We start from the raw sequence: 12611 nt of genomic DNA on the forward strand, positions 1-12611 counted from the left end.
CTTTAATCCTAACAGGGCTGCTGGCATCAGGGAGACGATGCTGATTCCCAGGAGCCCAGGCTCACGGCCCTCCTCAGAACGAGGAGGGGGTGACCTTCTCCCACCACCCTAATGGTGCTGGAAACCAAAGTGAGACACGGTTCTGTCTGCTTTCTCTGAATTTCTTGTAAGCAACAGCACGGACAGAAAGGGTAGGCAGAGAAATACTTCCCGGGGCCTAGAAAACCATGAAATGATGAAACGGAATCTTCTTCCAGAGTATGGGATCCAGGAAACTGAACCCAGACCAATAAGCAGGATTGGGGGACCCAATAAAACATGAAAATGCTGGGCCCCTTATTCAAAAAGTATTAGAAATTTCAAGAAGGCAACAATAAAGCATTAAACCAAGCCTCCTATGCGTGGGGCCATTCTGAGCACAGGGCCCCGGGTGATGCATGATTACATGCCCGAGAAGTCAGCCCTGCCAGAAACGCTATCATTTATTAAGCACCTACTATGTGCTAGACTCCTTATATCCAGTATCTCATTTAAATCTCAAATAGCCCTATGAGGTAGCCATGATTAGGTCCTCTTCATGGATGAGAAAATCTAGGCTCGGAGAAGTTAAACCACTTGCCCAAGGGCACAGAGGCTAATGAGTGGTATCTGAATCAAGATTTTTCTGAGCTGAGGCCAGAACCTGTGGTCTTCTCCTGAGTGGTGCTGCCTCGGATGCACAGTCTCTGGGGGCTGCCGGGGTCACGACCTCTGCGTGTGGGCACTCTGAGGTGTGGCAGAGGCTCCCTCCCCTGGTTTGACCTGCCCTGTTCTGGGCTGTGTTATCTGGAGGGGGCCTGGAGCCTGGCTTGAGCATCAGGGCATTGCAGAAAGCACACATGCTCTGGATTCAGCCAGACCTGGATTTGTATTCAGCTACGCCTCTCACTAGGTAACTAGGAAAGTCACTCGAACTCTCGTAAGCTTCAGTTTCCTCACCTGTAAAACGGGATAACAATGTCGACTTAATGTTACCATGAGGATTAACTATGATCTGCATGAAGTGCCTGACACACAACAGGCACCCAGTAAAGTCAGCTCCCGTCAGGAAAACACACTGGCTGCCACCCCTACCCCATCTTTTCTTTCTTCAGCAATCGCCCCCCCACCTCGCCCTCCTCCTTGCCCTCTTTGAAGCAGCCTAAATTCACTCTTATCTCTAGGGCTTCTCCTCCAGGCCTGGCCAGTGGGGAGATCTCTGGCTCCTCTTCCTTAAAGAACGTGGAGTTTCGAGGTTTATTGCTAATCATGCCAGGGAGAATTACAATGCCTGATGTGGGGAAATTACCAAGTTTCTGGATTCTTACAGAGTCTCGGTGGATCTGACTCCTTTTCTGGGGCAGCAGCCCAGCCCTGTTGCTCAGGCACCACCAACTTTCATTCTTCAGAGGGGCCTCACCCCAGTTCCCCGCTTTCCTCTTCCCCGCCTCCTTTCAGGGAAAAGCACGACCTTTCCTCCTTCCATGGAAGCCTCCCACTGGGTCCTGGGCAGGACCTGGGGGCTTTCTTATCTCAAGGGAGAGGTTTGGGTTTCTGACAGCTCCTGGCTGAGGTCCCTCATCTACTCGACTTTCACCCTCTTAGGGACAATTCCCTGGGGACAAAGTCCCCTTCCAGTCCTTCCCAGCCCGTGCCAGGAAGAGGAGGGAGGTGGTTGCCTGGGGGCTCACCTGAGGTCTGAGAAGCCCTCCGGTACTCAGGAAAAGAGAGCACATCCTCCCTCCCCTCCCCTTCCCTCCCCCAGAACCCAGCCAACTGCAGCTCCAGCTGCCTAGGGTGGCGCCTGCCCATTTGCCCTCTCTCCAGGAATAAATATTGAATCAGGTTCAGTCACCAGTGGTTTAAGAGCGCAGCCGTGGGCTCATAAATGGCTGGGATCCTGAGGAAGAAATGCTGAGTGCTATTAACGTCTCAGAGGGACCAGGGGCAAGCTCACTGGGGCAAACTGTAGGCCTGGGGGTCCAGACTGTTCCCAATCCCTTCCTTCCCCTGGCTGCACCAGACACTGCCAGGTACCAACCTATGAGTCTGGGCTGTCGCCTGGAGTAGCCGGTTCCCTGGAATAGGTCTTTCTTGCCAGGTCATTTGGCACTCAGGTCTGATTTGGGGCAGCCTGGTATATTCAGGTATTGTACCCAGTCACACCTGTTCACAAGGAGACACTTACCACCACTGCCTGGCCACTCAGGTGCATTTTCACCAGGTAGTACCTGGCACAGTCAGATGTATTTTGATCAGACATTCCCATTCATTCAGTTGTAGGGGCCCTGGACCTAGCTGATCATTCAGGTATACCTGAGCTGAGCAGGCCTAGTACCTGCTCCATCACTCAGACAGGGAGTGTTCCTGGGAGGCCCTGCTAATCCACACCATTCTGGTCATGGGCTCACCCCAGAGAAAAAGGGATTGCGGGTATAACTCCCTACTTCTTCCTCACTCCTCTAGGCGTGCCCCCCAACCCGGGGCCTGTCCAGATTGCTTCTGGTTCCTGACCCATGGTGACCCTTCCTCTCTGCCTGGCTCCCCTCCCACCCCTCAGGCCACACCTGGCTTCTCTGGAGCCCCAGCCCCTCCCAGGCTGCAAGAAAAGGGGAAGCTGGCCTGGGAGGAGCCCCCAGGAAAATGAGCTGTGGCTCCAGGGAACAATGGTCACCGGGCTGGGTTCACAAGGTGTGGTGGCAAAGGGCTCCCAGCTGGTCCCGGCAGGATAGGCTGGGTTGGGAAACGCGGTTCCTCCAGGCTGAGGTGGGAATGGGGCAGCTGCTTTCCCTCTGCCCTGGGCACCTGCCCCAAGCCTGGCCCAGGGTTGCCGATGTGCTGGGATTCTGAGAGGGGGTGAGAGGAGCACGGCCTGCCTTGGCATTTCTCTGGGCTGTACCAGCCTCAGAGGCCAGCACTGTGAGTCACCACTGCAAGGCTGTCCTCACCCTCCTGCCGTCCCCAGACTGGCGAGGGCTGGAGGGGCAGCAGCCTTGGTCTGGGGCCAGTCAGAGCCAGGAGGACCACCACGGGGGAGGGGCTGGCCCGGGGTTTCTGTGCACTCTTCTGACTCTCAGCAGAGTTAGCTCCCTCGGCTCTAGCTGGGCACTGGCCACCAATCCAGCTGCCGGTTTAACATGAAATGCCTTGCAGATGTATGCCAAGTGGCATCTACCTCTATTCGTGCCCCAGTTTCAGCAGCTCTGGCCTCTGGGTCTCCCTGTCTCTGGCCCCAGTGAGCTGGCCATCTTGCCTGTGCTGAATGTTTTCTCTATGGCGCTGTCCTTCTCTATCAGGATCCAGCTGCCAGAGCTGGAGCTTGGAACATCACACCATCCAGGCCCAAGCCGCTCAGGCAGGGGGAGAGGGGAGAGGACTCTGGGGGGCGTGGTGCCTCCTCTCCAGTCTCCTCTCTCCTGCCCCATCCTCACTCCGGGCCCTGCGCGGCAGCGCGGGAAGAAGGGCTACAGGAGCCTTGCAGCGTCTTCTCCGTCCTTCGGCTGGTGGCCGTGGTTGGCTGGAGACGTGTGGGCGTCCAGGGCAGGCCGGTGGCCTGGCACCCCTTCATGAGGATATCCCTTCACTTGTTCAAAGTGGATTTAGAAGAGAAGACAGGGGCTCCGTAGGGGTGGGAAGAGAAGAACTGCTGGGACCACCCTTGGCCCCTCTTGCCTTCCCAGTTGGTCTGTGCTCCCCACTCAGCACAGCAAAAGCTCTGCTGTTTAGCCCACCGCACTCTCTTGTTACTAGAGCCTTCTTGGCGGTGAAGGGTGCTCACCTGTGCCCTAAGTGGCTTGTCAAATGATTTCTCCTACACATATCTTGTTATATTTCCATCTTGTGCACCTGTCTGCTGGCCCAGCCCTTACTCCAGTTCTGGCTACAAGGGCCTCTGGGGGCTGTATTGTCCCACCCCCTGAGTCCTCCCCTGCCCAGCTACCATCCCCATCAGTCCCTGGATGACTGAGAACCAATGGTGTGTGTGTGTGTGTGTGTGTGTGTGTGTGTGTGTGTGTGGTGTGGTGTGTGTGTGGTGTGTGTGTGGTGCGTGTGTGTGTGGTACGTGTGTGTGGTGCATGTGTGATGTGTGTGTGTGGTGCGTGTGTGTGGTGCATGTGTGATGCGTGTGTGTGGTGCGTGTGTGTGGTGCGTGTGTGGTGTGTGGGTGTGTGGTGCGTGGGTGTGTGGTGTATGTGTGATGCGTGTGTGTGTTGCGTGTGTGTGTGTGTGTGTGGTGTGTGTGTGGTGCGTGTGTGGTGCGTGTGTGGTGCGTGTGTGGTGTGTGTGTGTGTGGTGTGTGTGTGTGTGGTACGTGTGTGAGTGGTGCGTGTGTGTGTGGTGCGTGTGTGTGTGTGGTGTGTGTGTGGTGTGTGTGTGTTGGGTGGTGGGGTGCTTAGATGTTTTCAGACACCTGGAGCAAAGACCTCACGGCCACCCCCCACTCCCCACCTTTCCCAGACTTCCTTTCCAGAAGTCCAACTCAGAATCTCCTGGGAAGCCAGTTTGGCCCATTTGGTCCTGGGTGTCCAGGTAGAAGGTGGGGTCCCTTCCCTTGTTCCATGCCCTTTCACTTCCTTTCCCTGAGGACTTCCCAGATCTCCTCCCAAGGCCATGGGAGTGACTGGGACTCCCCACTCACAACTCACGCCCCTCTAGTTTCCCTTCCCCTGAGCAGGGCCTATAGCCAAGCCCTTGCCCTTGCCCTGCCCTGTCCACTGCCTCCCTATCCCCCAGAAGGGGCGGGCGGGTGCCTTGGAGAAACTGGGATTTTGTGTTTAATTATGGAGCAGGCACTTGGCAATGAGTCGGCTCCCGGCAGGGCGTGCAGCGTCTCTGGCACCCTGGCTAACGACATAGTGCCGAGCCAGCTGACAGAGGAACCCCTGTAACTTACGGGGCCCTAATTGCTGTGGAGGTATTGCTTTTTAATGTGATCGGGAGCAAAGGCCTTCTTTTTTTTTCCCCCTTTAATCCGTCCAACTGGGAGAAAGGAGTTCTGGTCTCTCCTCACATGTTGTTCCCACCTGAACATGCTACTCAATGGCCACAAGGGGGTCCATTCAAAGTCTTTACTCCTGAGCCATTGTTTAGAGCAGGGTCCTGAGCCGCTTGGTGCTCCGGAGATTCAGAGAGGAAGTTCAAGGTGCCATGACTGCCCCTCAGACTAATGCCCCTTTAGCACCCGTTACAGCATGCCCCACACAGGTCAGCACACAGGTCAGCCTCACCCACTGGACCACTCGCTCTTGGTCTTTTCTGGATCATAGAACCCTTTGAGAGTCTCACAAATGCTTCTCTTGCTCTCTTTCAAAAAGAATAATAGCTAACACTAATTGTCCTCTTATTTTGTGCTAAGTTATTTACATACATTTCCCATTAAACCCTCAGTATGACCCTAGGAGAAAGGTACTCTCTGATCACCACCTCACAGATTAGGGAATTGAGGCACAGAGTGGAGAATAATTTGCCATATCCCACAGTTAGGACTTGAATCCAGCAGATTGACTCCACTTGAATACGTTTGTTTGTAGAGTCTCTCTCTTTAAAACCGTGCAGTCTCTGTCTCTGACATACACACACACACACACACACACACACACACACACACACACACACACACACACACAGAGTCAGTATCAGCCTATAACAGTATGGATTTTCAGATTCTCTGAAGCTCTCCTCTGCTCCAGGGTATAAAATTCCCCACATTCAGGCCCCGCACCCAGACTGTGAGACACCTGAGAGCAGGAACTGTACCCATCGTCATGACTGCTGGATAGGCAGCACTTAATTAGCGTTTACTGAAGGAAGGAAAGGGGGAGGCAAGGGAGGCAGGGAGGGAGGACGTGATCCCTGCCTCCGAGAAGTTCAGGATCTAGTTAGTTGGACAAGATACCCAAGCTCAAAGAAGACTTTTAAATAACAACTCAGAAGAAGAGAGGAGCCCCGACCCATCCGTGCAGGACCCATTGTGCTCACTGGACAAAATATACAGACACAGGGAATGGAAAGCTGCTGGTGCTGCGCGGATCTCAGGGTGGTGGGAGGAACAGCTGGGTGACAGAGGTGGCAGGCTCAGAGCCGCTCAGGAAGCAGTCATCCAGATGCCCACAGTGCTCCTGACACCAGCTCTGTTTGCTTTCTCTCCAGAGTGGCGGCACCAGGAGAGCCCCCCAGGCTTCTCCTGCTCCCCACTCCTGCACAGCCTAACAGCCCAGCAGTCGCCAGTACCCCCAATCTCCCTTCCCTACCTTCCAGTCACCCCTCAGCCCTCCACATCAGGCTTCTGCCCACCCCACCCTCCAGAACTGCCCTCGTCAAGGTCACCAATGTTGGGTGACCAACCACCTCCATTTGCCCAGGACTTTTCATCCTAGAACTAGATGAGTCCCAGGAAAACTGGGACTGTTCACTTCCTAGTTGCCAAATTCAATGATGCCTTTCAGTCCTTAACTACCTTGACCTCCAGGCTCCTCCTGACGCCTCTTTCCTTCTCAACACCCTCTCTGCTCCTGACTCCTGGCTCGTTCTCCACCTCCTTTGTCAGCTCTGTTTCCTCTGCCAATTCGGTCCCACCGTTTTGGTTCTCCAGGCTTATTATACACTAGGTACTGGGAATACAAAGGCTAAAGATGTGATCCTTGGCCTCAGGAAGCTCATACCCCAGTAAAGAAGACAGACACGGAGTCCCCATGTATTGGGGGGCACTCAACGAGAGAAGTGTGTAGACAGAACAGAAGCGCTTCACACTGCTGAGTGATTAAGGCTGTCTGGACAGCATCGAGGACCCTGTCAAGGAGGTGGTGACTCCTGAGCTGGGCTTTGAAGAATGAATAGGAGTTAACTAGATACCAGGAGGAAGCCCCTGTAGTTGGTGAGAACAACATATGAAAGTCATGAAGCAGTGAAACACAGTAGGTGTGCAAGGGAAGCACATGCAGTTTGATGTGACTGAAATCAGTGGGGGAGGTCGAGATGAGCTGACGAGGCAGGCAGAGGCCAGGTCACAGGGACCTCATAGCCCATGCCTCCACAAGCAACTCCATGAATGAGATTGAAGAGGCCAAGAGCTCCCAAAAATGAATGAAAAATAGTGTGCATATGTATTTTTGATTCTAGGAAGGAAGTTCTTCGGCGTTCGTCAGATTCCGAAGGAGGTCTTAGGGGCCCAAAGGCCCACTGTTGGGGCGCTATCAGATGCAGCTGGGCAGAGGAGCCCATTGTCAGCTTTTCCTTTTTAACTAAGATAAATGCTCTGGTAGCTGAAAGGAGGATTCTGGGGTATGGAAGCCAGAAGCCAGTTTAGCAGTGGGGCGCACAGTGTTCAAGCCTCAGCTTTCTCGTTGGCCCTGAGCAGTCTCCCTAAGGCGGTCTGCCATCCCTACCAGCACCTGCCTCCAGGTCCACCCAACGGGTCTCCTGGACTTCCAGACTTCTCCACCAACACACTCTGCAGGCCTCTCGAAGTCCACCTGGCCATAGCCAAAGTCAGCATCTGTGCCTGGCAAACGGTAGATACCAAGTAAGGGTTTTCAAGTTGAACTGAGTTCCAACTCTAAAATCTACTCATGAGCTGAATTTTAGGGTTTGATTTTAGATCTTTCTGGGGACCAATCAACTTTCTTTTTCTCAGAAGATTCAAAATTCTTCAGGTTTTCTGAAAAGAAAATCTAATGTTCCCATCCTTATTTATTAGTTGAAAAGTAATTACATGCTCTGAGCACATACTATAATACAAGCAGGAGCCTCTGACCCCATCTATAGATGAGCAAACTGAGGCCCATGTCTAAAAAAAAGCTATTTAGAAAGCCTAGGTGGACCAGCTGCCGCTCTTCTCCCTCATCCTGCATGGGGACCCTATTCAGTGACCTAACCCCAGCCAGGGCTGCCTGCATTCTCACCCCAGTGACTGTCAGTCTCGCTGCTGAGGGCCACTTTCCCATTTTCTCAGCTCTGTGTGGTGGTTTCGTTGTTGTGGTAATGCAGCGACCTGAAGGCTCTGTGTGTGTGTGTGTGTGTGTGTGCGTGTGCGTGTGCGTGTGCGTGTGTGTGTGTGTGTGTGTGTGTGGTATGTTTGGGAGGCACTGCTGGATACAGGGGTGGGGTTCTAATTGGTTTGATGGTTGCTAGGGTCAACAGGGCTGTGATTGGCTGACTCTGTTTGTGTGTCCGCCCTGTCCTAGAACCCTCTAGGGATGCAGCTGTTGCCCCATCTGAGGTCTGGAGTGGTCGTGCATGGGGGGCGGTGTGTGTGTGTACATGTGTACACACATGCACAAGTACACATGTGCCTGTACATTTGGCACAAACAGTGAGGAGAGGATGCTTGGTGCAGTGATAAAGTGGAAACTTCCAGGCTCTCTACCGGAATTACAATGGAATCAGGTAAATGATATTTTTCTCCTACTCATCCCCACTCTCCACATATCATTGGAAAACAATGGCCTGGGTTTCTTCAGTGGAGGAGTAAGAACTGGCTGAGTCCAGCCACATCCTGCTTTTCCAACTGACTAGTACAGCCTAGGGAGCTAGGCCATAGGGGATTGGTACACGGGCTCAGGTCTCTGCTGCCACTTTCCCCCCTCCCTGTCAAGGACATACATGCCCTTGGGGAGAATTTCTCTCTGTTTTTACTTAGTTTCTCATTTCTCTTGTCTTCACTTGTCTCCTAGAACCCTAAGAAGGGCTCTGTGGTCAAACACTAATGATCTCACACACATGCAGATCTTTTTATAGTTTACAAAGCACTTTGACATTCACACTCTCATTGAAGCCTCCTGAGAGGCAGGCATTCACGTTATTCCCATTTTGCAGAGGAGTAAAACTGAGGCCCAGGTAAAGAAATGACTCCTGCACCTTAGGGGCAGAGTCAGGTCTCTGGATCTCCCAAGGGTTCCTGCAGTGCTTCTGGAGACCATGCCTGCCTGAGTGAGGGAGGGACCAGAAAGGAGGAGAGCCTGCAGCAGTGTCGCAGGAAGGAGATTCTCTGTTGGCTGAACTCTCCGTCTGGATGCTGCGCCTCCCAGGAGAAAGTGGGGCGGGCTTGAACTTTGGTTTTTCAGAAGCTATTCAAATGCGCTGCCCACACAGTCTGTGAGGGAGAGCTGTTTCCAGCTTCCCCACTCAGCCCTCAGGCACCCAGGGATGCCTGTCCTAACTGCAGAGCAGCAGCGTGTCACTGGCAGTGGGGAGGAGGGACAGGATCAGAAGGAAGAGTGGGTTGGGCTGCCCCTGGGGCCCCCATTGTCATGCTGCTCAGGCCTGCCAGCCTGTTGTGCTAGGGCCACCAGAGCCTCCCAGGAATGCAGCAGACCCTTTAGGCTAGCAGAGGGGAGGGGCCTGCAGGGGAGAGGCCCCAGGAGCTGGAGCACCAGGGGAAACCCCCAGCTGAGAGAGTCTCATCTGACCCTCTGCAAGGAGCCAGTTATTGGGCTGCAGAGAAGGGAAACAAGCATTGATAGGCGCTAGATTTACATCTCATGAAAACCTTACAACAGCCCAGAGAGAGAGACTATTACCATCTCCATGTTACAGACGGGCAAACCAGAGATGTGAGTAACTGCCCAAGGTCATACCGTCTATGTGACTTTAGAGCCTGAGGTAGGGGCAGCAGCGTGGGAGTCCCTCCTTAGTGGAGGACACAGGTAGCGCTGCTTCTACTAAGCTGGGCTTATTGAGAGACGTATGGAAAGAAAATTGGCCTGGGAGAAGGGTGGGGTCACCAGAGGATTTGGAGATAATTTTCCGAAGGGCAGAGAAAGGGAGCCGAAAAATTAGGATGAGCCAAACACACACACACACACACACACACACACACACACACACACAGGCTCTTTATCCTGCTAGCAAGCTCCACCCACATGCCTATGGTCACTCTTACCTGGCTCCCCCTTCTACCTGTCCATTTGCTCATGCCCTTCCCTGGGGCTGCCAAGGCTCCATTTGCCATACAGACTGCATATAGACACCCATCTGCAGCCCCTCCCTCTCCCCCAACCCCAAGGAGCAAGGCGTTGCCTTCAAAACTGAAGATTTCAAAGATTCTGAAATGCAATCCCATGTCAGGGGGTGGGGGGGCTGATGTGATAGTCTCTGAGCAGGTAGCTGACCCTACATCATTTAAGGTGTCACCTCTCCTCTGTGAAGCTGTCCCTGATTCTCCTGGGCACAGTTAAGGGATTCCTCCTGGAAGTTACCTTTGCCTTGCTAAGGAACTCTTCCTCTGCACATCTCTCTCCCTGGGATGCTGACCTGCATAAGAATGGGGACTGAGATTTAAATCCCAAGGATCCATCCGGTACAGACCCTGGCATGTAGCAGGTGCTCAGTAAATGTTTGTTGAATAGATAAACAACAGTAATTACATCTCCTATTTATTGAGTTCCTGTTACGAGCCAAGCCCTGTGCCTTGGCATACATTATCTTTAACATGCACAACAAGCACACACATTGATTTTAGCATCTTTGATTACAGATTGCAAAACTTGGCTCAGAAAGTTTAAGTCACTTGCCCAAGGGCACACAGCCAATACAAGGAAGTTCTGGGAATCGAGGCATCCCTAAGGAGCTCCCAGCTTGGCCTCTCACACCAGTGGTTCCAACCTTGACACTCTCCACTCCCTTAACTTCTAGGTGCGAAGTTCCGTGACCCTGTCTCCTAACTATCTCTCCTCCTCTCCTCCCTGCTGCCACTGCACTAGTCTAAGCTTGCATGATGTTTCACCAGATTCAGCCTTGAAATTGGGGTCCGCACGTTCAGATCTGACCCCACCATCAATCCTCCACTTGACTGCCAGAAGGATCGTCCTAAGTCACAGACCTGGTGATACCTCTTTCCTCTGAAATGCTCCAGGTCGCCTTGTGTTGTCAGGAGAGGGTCCTGGCTCGTTAGCCATGGTGTACGTAGAAGGGTCTTCAGAATCCAGCACCTGCCTCCCTTTACGAAGTCACCTCCAGCCCTACCAACTCTAAGCTCTGGCCTCACAGAGCTGTGTAGCCGTATTTTCTCACCCTGCACTGTGTACATCTTATCCCTGCTGGAAAAACAGAAAAGCCCTTCCTGCCCTCCATTGTCCTCTCATCCTGTAACCCTCAGTTCAAGCAGCAGAACCACCCCTCCAGGCAGCCACAGCTCTAACCTTGGCCCTCCACCCCGGAATTGGTCACTTACTGCCCCATGAGACGGTGAGCTTTCTGAGGGGGAGGGCTGCATTTCATTCTTTCGTGCCCAGTAAATTGGCCATTATTTGGCATATAAGAGATGTTCAGAAAACTTTGTTGAAACCTCTTGACCTCATCCATGCCCCTGGTTCCTTTGGCTTCATTCTCTCTAATCCTCTAAAATACAGTTGCTTAGCATAGCTCCTTCCCTGCCTCTGCATGGACTCCTCCCTGCAACCCTAGTATTCTTATCACACACGTGGATTACGGAGCCAAGAAGGTTGCTTCCTTTCCTGAAAGCCTGGAGACTCTGGATCCATCCGCTCTTTGCAACCCTTCAACACTCGGCAGTTTTATTCTTAGAGTGCATGTGCCCGGGAAATCTGCATGCCCCGGCAGGGAAAACATTAGGTAGCAAAGAGTTGGGAGGCCCTTTGCCAGGTGGCCCTGCAGACTCCCCACAAGTCACTCTCCTGATGGGCCCAGTGTCTTCTTCTCCCTCCCGAGTCCAAGCCCTGTGGAGTTGCGAGAGATCTTGTGCTACAGGTTGGATGCAGGCTGATGTTGGAGGGAAAAACTCAGGCCCATGTCTTCCAGAAAGAAAATTTTCCTATCTTCAACAACTCATTCTCTCTAGGGAAAGGGCCCCAGGCTCAAAGCCTAGGACTTAAGTGGCATTCACTTTTGATCAATCGTCAGAAAGTGTTCAACAGAAACACATCCCCACTGCAGACTTCCTTCCTCAAGAGACCCCTGACAGGGCCCCCAGACTGCGGAGGCCATGTCCACCGGCAGGACAGAGGACACAGACCTCCCTGATGTGGTGCCCATCTCTTCTTCAGGAGGAAGCAGGGCTGGGAGGGGCCCAGATGGGGCCGCTTCATTCCATCCCAGTTTCCTTCGATCCCTGAAGTCTGATGGTGGAGGGAGAGGAGGAGAGGCCACTGGCCTGGATCCTAATCATGGCTTGCCACTAACCTTGTGGGACTTTGGGCCAATCCAATATCCTTTCTGGGTCTCAGTTTCTCCTTCTCTAAAATGAAAGCTGGACTAGAACTAGCTATTCTGTAAGGCTTCTTAGATGATTCTCAGTTGGCCTGCGGGGTTTAATTCCAAAAGGACAAACTGCATTCCTCATCAGGGGAAGAAGTGGGAGCGATGATTACCTTTACTTACCTAAAGGTAAGTGACAAGTTCCACTGGACAGGACAGAGGGACAGCCCTGCCAGGAATACTGTTGTCAAGAACTCTAAGGGCGAAAATGACCAACAGGACCTGGCCATGCACATTAGCTCCTGCGGTGCCAGGTGCTGGGATCCAGGTTCAGACTCAGAAGGTTGGAAGGGCTACACCTAGGGGTGGACACTCAGCAAATCACCCCGTGCCCTGGCCCCAGTCCTGGGTGAGTCCGGAGGGCCTCATCCCCTAGTGTA

This window comes from Leucopleurus acutus, assembly GCF_964270905.1.
Source record: "Leucopleurus acutus genome assembly, chromosome: 2".
Classification (NCBI taxonomy): domain Eukaryota; kingdom Metazoa; phylum Chordata; class Mammalia; order Artiodactyla; family Delphinidae; genus Leucopleurus; species Leucopleurus acutus.